The sequence below is a fragment of the Bos grunniens genome, chromosome 6 (genome assembly GCF_055505025.1).
Source record: "Bos grunniens cultivar Pamir isolate PY7600 chromosome 6, Bosgru_T2T1.0, whole genome shotgun sequence".
Lineage (NCBI taxonomy): Eukaryota > Metazoa > Chordata > Mammalia > Artiodactyla > Bovidae > Bos > Bos grunniens.
In genome coordinates this window covers 37,663,520-37,679,656 of record NC_141170.1, presented here as the reverse complement: position 1 = coordinate 37,679,656, position 16,137 = coordinate 37,663,520, and positions in this window count along the sequence as shown.

The following is a 16,137-nucleotide window of genomic DNA, read 5'->3' as shown; positions in this document are numbered from 1 at the left end:
ATCAAAATAATTGTTTCTTAAATGGTATGCAAATCCTTTCTCCTGTGTTGACCCTAATCAAAGCAATTAATTCCATAATGAAGTCTTTCTTCACAAACACCGTCTTATTATTATCTTCGTCTAAATTAATAACATCATCATAATAATTAGTAGATTTGAAATCATCTATTTCTTTCTTACCGCATGTGGACTCCTTATAAAAGAGCAACAGCAGTGGAAATTAGAGTAAAACATGGCAGCTGCGTTGATTAGTGTGCCCTCCTAACCTTAGCATCTGCAACATCGGCCTTATTTAAATGTGAATGGGATGCGGTTGTGAATGTGAATGTTCTCTGCCTCACCAGACTCAAACACTAAATATATGTATTACATATTACATATACTTTACATTTACTACAATATGTACATATAATAGTAAATATAAACTATATATAATATGTACATATTATAGTAAATATATATTTGTATACATATTATAGTAAATCAATATATATTTATATACATATACATACTATATATGCATACTATTTATATACATATGCATACTATAGTATACTTTATATACTTGCACACATTATGTATAATGTACATATTATAATAATTACATATATAAGAAAATATACATATACATTTAATATAATATCAATAACCTCAGATATGCAGATGACACCACCCTTATGGCAGAAAGTGAGGAGAAAATAAACAGCCTCTTGATGAAAGTGAAAGTGGAGAGTGAAAAAGTTGGCTTAAAACTCAACATTCAGAAAAAGAAGATCATGACATCTGGTCCCATCACTTCATGGGAAATAGATGGGGAAGCAGTGGAAACTGTATCAGACTTTATTTTTCTGGGCTCCAAAATCACTACAGATAGTGACTGCAGCCAGGAAATTAAAAGACGCTTACTCCTTGGAAGGAAAGTTATGACCAACCTAGATAGCATATTCAAAAGCAGAGATATTACTTTGCCAACAAAGGTTCGTCTAGTCAAGGCTATGGTTTTTCCTGTGGCCATGTATGGATGTGAGAGTTGGACTGTGAAGAAGGCTGAGCACCCAAGAATTGATGCTTTTGAACTGTGGTGTTGGAGAAGACTCTTGAGACTCCCTTGGGCTGCAAGGAGATCCAACCAGTCCATTCTGAAGGAGATCAGTCCTGGGATTTCTTTGGAAGGAATGATGCTAAAGCTGAAACTCCAGTACTTTGGTCACATCATGCAAACAGTTGACTCATTGGAAAAGACTCTGATGCTGGTAGGGATTAGAGGCTGGAGGAGAAGGGGACGACAGAGGATGAGATGGCTATATGGCATCACTGACTCGATGGACGTGAGTCTGAGTGAACTCCTGGAGTTGATGATGGACAGGGACACCTGGTGTGCTGCGGTTCATGGGGTTGCAAAGAGTCGGACACGACTGAGCGACTGATTTGATCTGAATCACTGCAGATGGTGATTGCAGCCATGAAATTAAAAGATGCTTACTCCTTGGAAGGAAAGTTATGACCAACCTAGACAGCATATTGAAAACCAGAGACATTACTTTGCCAACAAAGGTACGTCCAGTCAAGGCTATGGTTTTTCCAGTGGTCATGTATGGATGTGAGAGTTGGACTGTGAAGAAATCTGAGAACCAAAGAATTGATGCTTTTGAACTGTGGTGTTGGAGAAGATTCTTGAGAGTCCCTTGGACTGCAAGGAGATTGAACCAGTCTATTCTGAAGGAGATCAGCCCTGGGATTTCTTTGGAAGGAATGATGCTAAAGCTGAAGTTTCAGTACTTTGGCCACCTCATGCGAAGTGTTGACTCATTGGAAAAGACTCTGATGCTGGGAGGGATTAGGGGAAAGAGGAGAGGGGATGGCAGGGGATGAGATGGCTGGATGTCATCACTGACTCGATGGACGTGAGTCTGAGCGAACTCTGGGAGTTGGTAATGGACAGGGAGGCCTGGCATGCTTCGATTCATGGGGTTGCAAAGAATCTGACACAACTGAGGGACTGAACTGACTGACTGATATTTCTTATAATATGTATATATTATAATAAAATATCTATTTGTGTTAACTGTTTTACATAGTCTAATATATTTTCATATACATGTTAACTATGTGTAACTATATGTATCAGTTCAGTTCAGTCCAGTTCAGTTGCTCAGTTGTGTCCAACTCTTTGCAACCCCATGAACCGCAGCAGGCCAGGCCTCCCTGTCCATCACCAATCCTGGAGTTCACCCAAACTCATGTCCAAAGAGTCAGTGATGCCATCCAGCCACCTCATCCTCTGTCGTCCCCTTCTCCTCCTGCTCCCAATCCCTCCCAGCATCAGGGTCTTTTCCAATGAGTCAACTCCTCGCATGATGTGGCCAAAGTATTTGAGTTTCAGCTTTAGCATCAGTCTTTCTAATGAAAACCCAGGATGGATCTCCTTTAGGATAGACTGGTTGGATCTCCTTGCAGTCCAAGGGACTCTCAAGAATCTTCTCCAACACCACAGTTCAAAAGCATCAATTCTTTGGCACTCAGCTTTCTTCACAGTCCAACTCTCACATCCATACACAACCACTGGAGAAAACATAGCCTTGACTAGATGGACCTTTGTTGCCAAAGTAATGTCTCTGCTTTTGAATATGCTATCTAGGTTGGTCATAACTTTCCTTTCAAGGAGTAAACATCTTTTAATTTCATGGCTGCAGTCACCATATGCAGTGATTTTGAAGCCCAAAAAAATAAAGTCTGACATTGCTTCTACTGTTTCCCCATCTATCTGCCATGAAGTGATGGGACCAGATGCCATAACCTTAGTTTTCTGAATATTGAGCTTTAAGCCAACTTTTTCACTCTCCTCTTTCACTTTCATCAAGAGGCTTTTTAGTTCCTCTTCACTTTCTGCCATAAGGGTGGTGTCATCTGCATATCTGAGGTTATTGATATTTCTCCCAGCAATCTTGATTCCAGCTTGTGTTCAAGCCGACCTGGCATTTCACATGATGTACTCTGCATATGAGTTAAATAAGCAGGGTGACAATACACAGCCTTGAGGTACTCCTTTTCCTATTTGGAACCAGTCTGTTGTTCCATGTCCAGTCCTAACTGTTGCTTCCTGATCTGCATAAAAATTTCTCAAGATGCAGCTCAGGTGGTCTGGTATTCCAGTCTCTTTCACAATTTTCAACAGTTTATTGTGATCCACACAATCAAGGCTTTAGCACAGTCAATAAACCTGAAATAGAGGTTTTTCTGGAACTCTCTTGCTTTTTCCATGATGCAGCAGATGTTGGAAATTTTATCTCGGGTTCCTCTGCTTTTTCTAAAACCAGCTTGAACATCTGGAAGTTCATGGTTCATGTATTGTTGAAGCCTGCCTTGGAGATCTTTGAGCATTACTTTACTGGCATGTGAGATGAGTGTAATGGTGCAGTAGTTTGAGGATTCTTTGGCATTGCCTTTCTTTTGGATTGGAATGAAAACTGACCTTTTCCAGTCCTGTGGCCACTGCTGAGTTTTGCAAATTTGCTGGCCTGTTGAGTGCAGCACTTTCACAGCATCATCTTTCAGGATTTGAAATAGCTCAACTGGAATTCCATCACCTCCACTAGCTTTGTTCGTAGTGATGCTTTCTAAGGCCCACTTGACTTCACATTCCAGGATGTCTGGCTCTAAGTCAGTGATCACACCATCGTGATTATCTGGGTAGTGAAGATCTTTTTTGTACAGTTCTTCTGTGTATTCTTGCCATCTCTTCTTAATGTCTTCTGCTTCTGTTAGGTCCATACCATTTTTGTCCTTTATTGAGCCCATCCTTGCATGAAATATTCCCTTGGTATCTCTAATTTTCTTGGAGAGATCTCTAGTCTTTCCTATTCTGTTATTTTTCCTCTATTTCTTTGCATTGATCGCTGCAGAAGGCTTTCTTATCTGTCCTTGTTATTCTTTGGAACTCTGCATTCAGATGCCTATATTTTCCTTTTCTCCTTTGCTTTTCACTTCTGTTCTTTTCAAAGCTATTTGTAAGGCCTCTCCAGACAGCCATTTTGCTTTTTTTGCATTTCTTTTCCATGGGGATGGTCTTGATTCCTGTCTCCCCTACAATGTCATGAACCTCCGTCCATCGTTCATCAGGCACTCTGTCTATCATATCTAGTCCCTTAAATCTATTTCTCACTTACTTTGTATAATCATGAGGGATTTGATTTAGGTCATACCTGAATGGTCTAGTGGTTTTCCCCACTTTCTTCAATTTAAGTCTGAATTTGGCAATAAGGAGTTAATGATCTGAGCCATAGTCAGCTCCTCGTCTTCATTTTGCTGACTGTATAGAGCTTCTCCATCTTTGGCTGCAAAGAATATAATCAATCTGATTTCTGTGTTGACCATCTGCTGATGTCCATGTGTACAGTCTTGTGTTGTTGGAAGAGGGTATTTGCTATGACCAGTGTGTTGCCTTGGCAAAACTCTATTGGCCTTTGCCCTGCTTCATTCCGTACTCCAAGGCCAAATTTGCCTGTTGCTCCAGGTGTTCCTTGACTTCCTACTTTTGCATTCCAGTCCCCTGTAATGATCAAAGTAAAAGAAACCCAAGTAAGACAGTACGTGTTATGAGAGGGCATCAGAGAGCAGACACACTGAAACCATAATCACAGAAAACTAGCCAATCTGATCACACGGATCTTGTCTAACTCAATGAAACTAAGCCATGCCATGTGGAGCCACCTAAGACAGGAGTGTCATGGTGGAGAGGTCTGATAGAATGTGGTCCACTGTAGAAGGGAATGGCAGACCACTTCAGTTTTCTTGCTTTGAGAACCCCAGGAACAGTATGAAAAGGCAAAATGATTGGATACTGGAAGGGGAACTCCCCAGGTTGGTAGGTGTTCAATATGCTACTGGAGATCAGTGGAGAAATAACTCCAGAAAGAATGAAGGGATGGAGCCAAAGCAAAAACAATACCCAGTTGTGGATGTGACTGGTGATAGAAGCAAGGTCTGCTGCTGTAAAGGGCAATATTGCATAGGAACCTGGAATGTCACGTCCATGAATCAAGGCAAATTGGAAGTGATGGCAAGAGATGAACAAGAGATCAAGAGTGAACGTCGACATTCTAGGGATCAGCGAACTAAAATGAACCAGAATGGGTAAATTTAACTCCGATGACCATTATATCTACTACTGTGGGCAGGAATCCCTTAGAAGAAATGGAGTAGCCATCATGATCAACAAAAGAGTCCGAAATGCAGTATGTGGATGCAATCTCAAAAACGACAGAATGATCTCTGTTAGTTTCCAAGGCAAACCATTCAATATCATGGTAATCCAAGCCTATGCCCCAACCAGTAATGCTGAAGGAGCTGAAGTTGAATGGTTCTATGAAGGCCTACAAGGCCTTTAGAACTAACACCCAACTATATGTATCCACACACATATGTGTTTATTCTATATATATTTATATTTTCTACAATATTCTGTGATTATTAGAAGTGTCCATATATCTTTTGCATAGCTTTGTTTATCACAAAGACTTATATCTAATTCCTCATGTGAAGAGTTGACTCATTGGAAAAGATTCTGATGCTGGGAGGGATTGGGGGCAAGAGGAGAAGGGGACGACAGAGGATGAGATGGCTGGATGGCATTACTGACTCGATGGACGTGAGTCTGAGTGAACTCCGGGAGTTTGTGATGGACAGGGAGGCCTGGCGTGCTGGTATTCATGGGGTCGCAAAGAGTCAGACACGACTGAGCAACTGATCTGATCTGATCTGATATATTTCATATATTCATCACAGAGTTATAATTGATATGATCCTCTGTAAGCAAATGTAGAGAAAGTAGGTAGATCATAAAATGTTTCAGGCAATTTAATTTACATGGATCTTAATGCACAAAAGAATGTGCATGAACTAGGTTTCTATGGATTTAGTGTGATGCTATTTAAGTAGGCTTTCTTATTGGTTTATTTATTTGATGAGATGCCCTGATATATTTTTAGGCCTCCCAGGTGGCTCAGTATAAAGAATCTACCTGCAATGCAGGAGATGGGGGTCAACCCCTGAGATACCCTGAGAAGAGCATGGCAACCTACCCCAGTGTTCTTGCCTGGATAATCCTATGGACAGAGGGGCCTGGTGGATTACAGTCCATGGGGTCACAAAGCCTCAGACAGTACTAAAGCATCTGGTATACTGGAGTCCAGGAATTTTACACAGCTTTTCAACATAATCTTATATGGTCTGTTATTTGGCAATTCTGCCTATAAAGGGATTTCATTTTGTGGGTATTCTCTTGAAAACCTGAAAGGTTGTTGTTGTATCACGGAATACACCGGGATTCTTGGCCCCCGGAGGAGAAGAATTCAATCCGGGGCCAGAGACGAGGCTTGATCGCTCAGAGCTTTTGTGTAATAAAGTTTTATTAAAGTATAAAGGAGATAGAGAAAGCTTCTGATATAGGCATCAGAAGGGGACAGAAAGAGTACCCCCCTGCTAGTCTTCAGCTGGATGTTATATAGTCACTAGCAGTCTGTTAATGAAAGAAAGGAATGTCTTAAAATTCAGAATGGCACCAGGCCCCTCACCCATCAGATGCATTTTGGGATAATCTTGGCACCAAATGGCTTATCCTGGGCCATAAAACGATTAACTTGAATCTTGAAGAAGGGCAGACCAGCATACAAATAGTTTCATTTACATAGATTAGGGGAACAATATCCATACTGGTTTGTCAAGTAGGTTCTGGGCCAAGAGGCAGAACCAACTTGGAGACAGAGTTTGGGGTAAAGGCATAGTACATTAGCATAGCTTAAGACGAACATTTCCATAAGAAAAAGGCATTGGTTATCTCTAGGCTCAAGAATAGCTAACTTCAGGGGAAACCAGGTGTCATTATGGCAACACAGTATTTTAAGAGAAACCTCCCTTTAAATTTGTATAGAGAAGGAAAAAATATTGCTAGTTTGTTTCCTCCTGCCGCTTAAGAGAGATAAAAAATGTCTGACACTTGCAGGGTATTTCCTCCATTTGGAGACCCCTGGCCTTCCTGCCTGTTACCCTCTCAAACCTTTCTCAGTTTTGCCATTTCTACCACTGACATATGCAGATGTATCACATAATTTGTTCCAATCTCATTCTTTTTGATCACATAAATTTAATTATCTAACTCAAGACAAATAACAATTATTACTGTAATTATACATGTTCTCACAGTATTAAACTTATGTTTCAATATTGTACTGCTATATGTAAAATGTAGAAACATTGAACCATGTTGGAACATTTCCCAGCCTTAATAACATAATCTCAAAATGTATAATATTCTTTGTAAGATAATGTTATAATGTTGCTTTAAACCACATGTGTACTTTAAAGACAATAAGAAAACACAATCTTTTACATTAATGAAAATGTTAGCATTTCTGGCGCTCTTCATTTCTTCCTGAAAACCCTCTAGTGTAATTTCCTTTCAACCTAAAATACTACATTTTTAAAAATAATTTCTTGTATTACATTCTGGTGGCATTAAGTTTTGTCTGAAAATGTCTTTAATTCACTTTATTCTCTTTTATACAATTTTACAAGCTTATACTACATTTATAGTTATTAAAAAAATATTGTTTATATTCCCTGTGCTGTACAATACATCCTTGCAAACCTATCTAGGGCTTCCCAGGTGGTGAAATGGTAAAGAATACACTTGGCAATGCAGGAGATGCAAGAAGAAACACAGGTTGGATCCCTGGGTCATGAAGACCCTCTGGAGCCGGAAATGGCAAGCCACTCCAGTATTCTTGCCTGGAAAATTCCATGGACAGAGGAGGCTGGCTTGGTCTCAAAAATCAGTGCAGACAGTGACTTCAGCCATGAAATTAAAAGACCCTTGCTCCTTGGAAGGAAAGCTATGACAAACCTAGACAGCATATTAAAAAGCAGAGACATCACTTTGCCAACAAAGGTCCCTCTGGTCAAAGCTATGGTTTTTCCAGTAGTCATGCACGGATGTAAGAGTTAGACCACAAAGAAGGCTGAGTAATAAAGAATTGATGCTTTTGAACTGTGGCACTGGAAAAGACTCTTCAAAGTCCCTTGGACATCAAGGAGATCAAACCAGTCAATCGTAAAGGAAATCAACCCTAAATATTCATTGGAAGGATTGATGCTGAAGCTGAAGCTCCAGTACATTGGCCAACTGATGCACAGCATCAACTCATTAGAAAAGACCCTAATGTTGAGAAAAACTGAAAGCAGGAAATGAAGGGGAAGACGGAGGACGAGATGGTTGGATGGCATCATTGACTCACTGAACATGAGTTTGAGCAAACTCCGGGAGATAGTAAAGGATAGGGAAGCTTGGTGCACTGCGGTCCATGGGGTCACAAAGAGACAGGAACTGGCAACTGAAGAACAACAACAAATCATGTTGATTGTCTTCTCTTCTATTTGGGAGCTGATCTTAAAAATCTACATGGCCTTGTTTATGCTCCAGAGCATTTGAGTAGATACTTTGCTGTTGTTGTTGTTGTTGTTTTGTAAGGTATTTCTACAGAATTTTAAATTGATTTCTGCAGGAGAGCCAAGACATTCAGAGTTTATATTATATATACATATGTAGTGGTAATTTAGTCACTAAGTCATGTCCAACTCTTGTGACCCCATGGACTATAGCCCTCCAGGTTCCTCCATCCAGGGGATTCTCTAGACAAGAATATTGGAGTTGGTTGCCCTTTCCTTCTCCAGGGGATCTTTCCAACCCAGGAATCGAATCCAGCTCTTCTGCATTGCAGGCACATTTTTTACCAACTGAGCTACATTTATACATAACTCCTAAAATCACATTGTAGCTATTTCTTTAGAAAGTTTGCAGGTTTTGCTTTCCTTGCTTTTATCCTGATTGTTCTTCACCGAACTTTATGAATCTCTGTTACTGTTGTTCAGTCACCCAGTCATGTCCAACTCTTTGAGACCTCATGACTACAGCATGCCAGGCCTCCCTGTCCCTCACCATCTCCTGAAGTTTGTCCAGGTTCATGTCCATTGCATCAGTGATGCCATCCAGTCATCTCATCCTCTGATGTCCTCTTCTCCTTCTGCCCGCAATCTTCCCCATCATCAGGGACTTTTCCAATGAGTCAGTTGTTCCATTCAGATGACCAAAACACTGGAGCTTCAGCATCATTCCTTCCATTGGCTATTCAGGGTTGATTTCCCTTAACATTGTCTGGTTTGTTCTCTTTACTGTCCAAGGGACTCCTAAGAGTCTTCTCCAGCACCACAGTTTGAAGGCATCAGGTCTCCAGTGCTCTGCCTTATTTACAGTCCAACTCTCACAACCATAAGTGACCACTGGGATGACCATAACCTTGACTATATGGATATTTGTCAGCAGAGTAATATCTCTTCTTTTCAACACACTGTCTAGGTTTGTCATAGCTTTCCTGCCAAGCAGCAGATGTCTTAAGATTAATGGCTGCAGTCACCATCCAGTGATTTTAGAAACCAAGAAGAGGAAATCTGTCACTATTTCCACCTTTTCCCCCTTTATTTGCCACAAAGTAATGGAGTCAGATGCCATGATCTTAGTTTTTTAATATTTGTAATATAATTTTTTAATATTTAGTTTTAAGCCAGCTCTTTCACTCTTCTCCTTTACTCTCATCAAGATGTTCTTTAGTTCCTCTTTGCTTTCTGCTATTAAGAGTGGTATTATCTGCATATCTGAGGTGGTTGATGTTTCTCCCACCTATCTTGATTCCAGCTTGTAACTCATCCAGTCTGGCATTTCTCATAATGTGCTTAGCGCATAGTTTAAATAAGCAGAGTAACAGCTAACAGCCCTGTTGTACTCCTTTCTTAATCTTGAACCAATCAGTTGTTCCATACAGGGCTCTAACTGTTGCTTCTTGACCCACATACAGGTTTCTCAGGAGACAGGTAAGATGGTCTCGTATTCCCCTTTCTTTCAGAGCTTTCCAAAGTTTATTATGAACCACACAGTCAAAGGCTTCGGCATAGTTGATGAAACAGAGGTAAATGTTTTTCTGGAATACCCTAGGTTTCTCCATGATCCAGCGGATGTTGACAATATGATATCTGGTTCCTCTTCCTTTTCTAAACCCAGCTCAGATATCTGGAAGTTCTTGGTTCACATAATGCTGAAGCTTAGCATGCAAGATTTTTAAGCATGACCTTAGAGGCTTGGGAGATGAATGCAACTGTCTGATGATTAGCACATTCTTTAGTACTAACCTTCTTGGGAATTGGGATGAAGACTGACCTTTTCCAATCCTTTGGCTGCTGCTGAGTCTTCCAAATTTGCTGAAATATTGAATGCAACACTTTGAAGGCATCATCCTTTAGGGTTTTGAGTATATCTACTAGAATTCTGTTACATCCACTAGCTTTATTAACAGCAGTGCTTCCTAAGGTCCACTTTACTACACTTTCCAGAATGTCTGGCTCTGGGTGGCTGACCACACCATGGTAGAGATATGGTTCATTTGGATCTTTTTTGGTACAATTCTTCCATGTATTCTTTTCAGCTTTTCTTGATCACTTCAACAACTACTAGGTCTCTACTGTTTATTGCCTTTATTGTTCCCATCTTTGGGCAGAATGGGCCTCCCTTGTGGCCTAGCTGGTAAAGAATCCGCCTGCAATGTGGGAGACCTGAGTCCAATCTCTGGGTTGGGAACATCCCCTGGAGAAGGAAACGGCTACTCACTCCAGTATTCTGGCCTGGAGAATTCCATGAACTGTATAGTTCATGGGATCACCAAGTGTTGGACATGATCAATTGAGCAACTTTCCCTCCCTCTTGGGCAGAATGTTCCCTTGATGTCTTCAATTTTCCTGAAGAGATCTCTAGTCTTTCCCCTTCTGTTGTTTTCTTCTAGTTTTATACACTGTTTGTTGAAGAAGGCCTTCTTGTATCTCTGTGCTGTTCTTTGGAAACCTGCATATAGCAGGATATATCTTCCCCTTTCTCCTTTGCTTTTTCCTTCTCTTCTCTATTTAGGTATTTGTAAGTCCTCCTCAGATAACAACTTTGCCTTCTCACTTTTCTTTTTTTGGGGGTTGGTTTTGTTCTCTGCTTCCTGGACAATTTTATGGACCTCTGTCCATAGTTCCTCAGGCACACTGTTTACAAGTTCTAATCCCTTGAATCTAATCCCTTCATGGATCACTTCCCTGTCATGGCAAAGGGGCTTGCATAACTCAATAAAGCTGTGAGCCATGCCATGTAGGGCCACCCAAGATAGACAGGTCATAGTGGAGAGTTCTGACAAAACATGATCCACTGGAGGAGGGAATGGCAACATTCCCATTCTGGGGTGTATACTGGTACACCCCAGTATACTTGCCATGAGAACCTCAAGAACTGTGAATATCTAAATTTATGTTATTATTATCATTAGGTTTATTTGGTGTCTTAAGATTTAAATCTTATTGATCAGGTAGCTTGCATGTGCATCATATTTTTTCTTTCTGAAAAATGTAAATGACCCAACTTAGACCAATATTATCTCAGAAATATGTGGTTTTAATAGGAAATATTCGAATTATTTTGTTGATGAGTAATGGTTTTTATAAAATTTTAAATTAGGGATAAAATAATACCTGTGAGGTAACAATGGAAAACATAATTGTTCTTTTAGAGATGTAGAAATGGAATTGAAAGGTTTAATAATTGTTTTCACTTCACAGAACTGGGTTTCCCTTGTGGCTCATCTGGTAAAGAATCTGCCTGCAATGCTGGAGATCTGGGTTTGATCCCTGGGTTGGGAAAATCCCATGGAGAAGGGAAAGACTACCCACTCCAGTATTCTGGCCTGGGGAATTCCATGAATTTTATAGTCCATGGGATACCAAAGAGTTGTGGTATCCCACAACTCTTTCAGAGTTGTTCAGTTCAGACTATGATTGAAAGACTTTCATTTTCACTTTTCACAGAGCTAAGAAAAATGGAGACAGTACTGAAACTCAAACAAAGTGTACTTAATCTACTCCTTTCTCCCACAATACTTTCAGATTCAAAACTATTTCTAAGTCATCTTTTTTAATTATTAAATCTAAAACTTTAAAAACATATAGATCAAGCAGATTTAATGCCACAAGTCATAGCTTTATTGCAAATATCACTGAATTCTTAGAGGGAATTCTATATCTATCCCTTGTTATATGCACAGCTTTAAATCACCCAACAGGCATAATTCACCAGATTTGAGTTTAAAATATTACAAAACAGCTCTTCTAAAACTTATTGTGGAATAGGAAAAATTTCTGAGGAGGACATGTGGTCAAATGTTTGTGTAGGCTCACTCATATTATTTTATTATCACACTATTATAAAATAGACTGCTGTTCTGGGAAGACAGAGTAGTTGACTTTCCCTTATTGCTTCCAGTAAACACAACTAAAAACCATGAATATTACATATAAAACAAATAGAAGACTATGCAAGATGGAGTATTTCTTCTCATGTCTTAGATTTGGAACTGAAGAAGCTGGATATCAAGAAATGTAATAGGTGCAGTTCAGATCAGTTCAGTTCAGTTAAGTCACTTAGTAGTGTCTGACTCTTTGCCACCCCATGAATTGTAGCACACCAGGCTTCCCTGTCCATCACCAATTCCCAGAGTTTACCCAAACTCATGTCCATCGAGTTGGTGATGCCATCCGATCATCTCATCCTCTGTAGTCCCTTTCTCCTCCTCCCCCAATCCCTCCCAGCATCAGGGTCTTTTCCAATGAGTCAAGTCTCCACAGGTGGTGGCCAAAGCACTGGAGTTTTTCCTTCCAAAGAACACCCAGGACTAATCTCCTTTAGAATGGACTGGTTGGATCTTCTTGCAGTCCAAGGGACTCTCAAGAGTCTTCTCCAACACCACAGTTCAAAAGCATCAATTCTTCAGCGCTCAGCTTTCTTCACAGTCCAACTCTCACATCCATACATGACCACTGGAAAAAACCATAGCCTTGACTAGATGGACCCTTGCTGGCAAAGTAATGTCTCTGCTTTTCAATATGCTATCTAGGTTGGTTATAACTTTCCTTCCAAGGAGTAAGCATCTTTTAATTTCATGGCTGCAGTCACCATTTGCAGTGATCTTGGAGACCAAAAAATTAAAGTCTGCCACTGTTTCCACTGTTTCCCCATCTATTTGCCATGAAGTGATGGGACCATGCCAGGATCTTCTTTTTCTGAATGTTGAGCCTTAAGCCAACTTTTTCACTCTCCTCTTTCATTTTCATCAAGAGGCTTTTTAGTTCCTCTTCACTTTCTGCCATAAGAGTGGTGTCATCTGCATATCTGAGGTTATTGAGATTTCTCCTGGCAATCTTGATTCCAATGTGTGCTTCTTCCAGCCCACCGTTTCTCATGATGTACTCTGCATACAAGTTAAGTAAGCAGGATGACAATATACAGCCTTGAGGTACTCCTTTTCCTATTTGGAACCAGTCTGGTGTTCTATGTCCAGTTCTATCTGTTGCTTCCTGACCTGAATATAGGTTTCTCAAGAGGCAGGTCAGGTGGTCTGGTATTCCAGTCTCTTTCAAAATTTTCAACAGTTTATTGTGATCCACACAAAGACTTTGGCATAGTCAATAAAGCAGAAATAGATGTTTTTTCTGGAACTCTCTTGCTTTTTCCATGATCCAGCAGATGTTGCCAACTTGATCTCTGGTTCCTCTGCCTTTTCTAAAACCAGCTTGAATATCTGGAAGTTCATGGTTCACGTACTGCTCAAGCCTGACTTGCAGAATTTTGAGCATTACTTTGCTAGCATGTGAGATGACTGCAATTGTGCAGTAGTTTGAACATTCTTTGAAATTGCCTTTCTTTGGGATTGGAAGGAAAACTGACCTTTTCCAGTCCTGTGGCCACTGCTGAGTTTTCCAAATTGCTGGCCCATTGAGTGCAGCATTTTCACAGCATCATCTTTCAGGATTTGAAATAGCTCCACTGGAATTCCATCACCTCCACTAGCTTTGTTCGTAGTGATGCTTCCTAAGGCCCACTTGGCTTCACATTCCAGGATGTCTGGCTCTAGGTCAGTGATCACACCATCGTGATTATCTGGATTGTGAAGCTCTTTTTTGTACAGTCCTTCTGTGTATTCTTGCCATCTCTTCTTAATATCTTCTGCTTCTCTTAGGTCCATACCATTTCTGTCCTTTATCGAGCCCACCTTTGCATGAAATATTCCCTTGGTATCTAATTTTCTTGAAGAGATCTCTAGTCTTTCCCAGTCTGTTGTTTTCCTCTATATGTTTGCACTGATCACTGAGGAAGGCTTTTTATCTCTCCTTGCTATTCTTTGGAACTCTGCATTCAGATGCTTATATCTTTCCTTTTCCTCTTTGCTTTTCACTTCTCTTCATTTCACAGCTATTTGTAAGGCCACCCCAGACAGCCATTTTGCTTTGTTTTCATTTCTTTTCCATGGGGATGCTCTTGATCTCTGTCTCCTGTACAATGTCATGAACCTCCATCCATAGTTCATCAGGCACTCTATCTCTCAGATCTAGGCCCTTAAATCTATTTCTCACTTCCACTGTATAATCATAAGGTATTTGATTTAGGTCATACCTGAATGGTCTAGTGGTTTTCCCTGCTTTCTTCAATTTAAGTCTGAATTTGGTAATAAGGAGTTCATGATCTGAGCCACAGTCAGCTCCTGGTCTTGTTTTTCCTGACTGAATAGGGCTTCTTCATCTTTGGCTACAAAGAATATAATCAATCTTATTTCGGCATTGACCATCTGGTGATGTCCATGTGTAGAGTCTGCTCTTGTGTTGATGGAAGAGGGTGTTTACTATAACCAGTGTGTTCTCTTGGAAAAACTCTATTAGCCTTTGCCCTGCTTCATTCCATATTCCAAGGCCAAATTTGCATGTTACCCCAGATGTTTCTTGACTTCCTAGTTTTGTATTCCATTCCTCTATAATGAAAAGGACATATTTTTGGAGTGTTAGTTCTAAAAGGTCTTGTAGGTCTTCATAGAACAATTCAACTTCAGCTTCTTCAGTGTTACTGGTTGGGGCATAGGCTTGAATTTCTGTGATATTGAATGGTTTTCCTTGGAAACTAACAGAGATCATTCTGTCGTTTTTGAGATTGCATCCAAGTACTCCAATTTGGACACTTTTATTGACCATGATAGCTCCTCCATTTCTTGTAAGGGATTCCTGCCCACAGTAGTAGATATAATGATCATCTGATTTCTGGGAAAATATCAATAGCCTCAGATATGCAGATGACACCACCCTTATGGCAGAAAGTGAAGAGGAACTAGAAAGCCTCTTAATGAAAGTGAAAGTGGAGAGTTGGCTTAAAGCTCAATATTCAGAAAACGAAGATCATGGCATCTGGTCCCATCACTTCATGGGAAATAGATGGAGAACCAGTGGAAATAGTATCAGACTTTAATTTTTGGGGCTCCAAAATCACTGCAGATGGTGATTGCAGCCATGAAATTAAAAGACGCTTACTCCTTGCAAGGAAAGTTATGACCAACCTAGATAGCATATTAAAAAGCAAAGACATTACTTTGCCAACAAAGGTCCGTCTAGTCAAGGCTATGGTTTTTCTAGTGGTCATGTATGGATCTGAGAGTTGGACTGTGAAGAAAGCTGAGCGCCCAAGAATTGATGCTTTTGAATTGTGGTGTTGGAGAAGACTCTTGAGAGTCCCTTGGACTGCGAGGAGATCCAACCAGTCCATGCTAAAGGAGATCAGCCCTGGGATTTCTTTGGAAGGAATGATGCTAAACCTGAAAATCCAGAACTTTGGCCACCTCATGCGAAGAGTTAACTCACTGGAAAAGACTCTGATGCTGGGAGGGATTAGGGACAGGAGGAAAAGGGGACGACAGAGGATGAGATGGCTGGAGGGCATCACCAACACAATGGACGTGAGTTTGAGTGAATGCCAGGAGATGGTGATGGCAGGGAGGCCAGGCGTGCTGCTATTCATGGGGTTGCAAAGAGTCGGACATGACTGAGTGACTGAACTGAACTGCACTGAACTGAGTTAAGTTCACCCATTCCAGTCCCTGATTCCTAAAATGTCAACATTTAGTCTTGCCATCTCCTATTTGACCACTTCCAATTTGCCTTGATTCATGGGCCTAACATTCCTGGTTC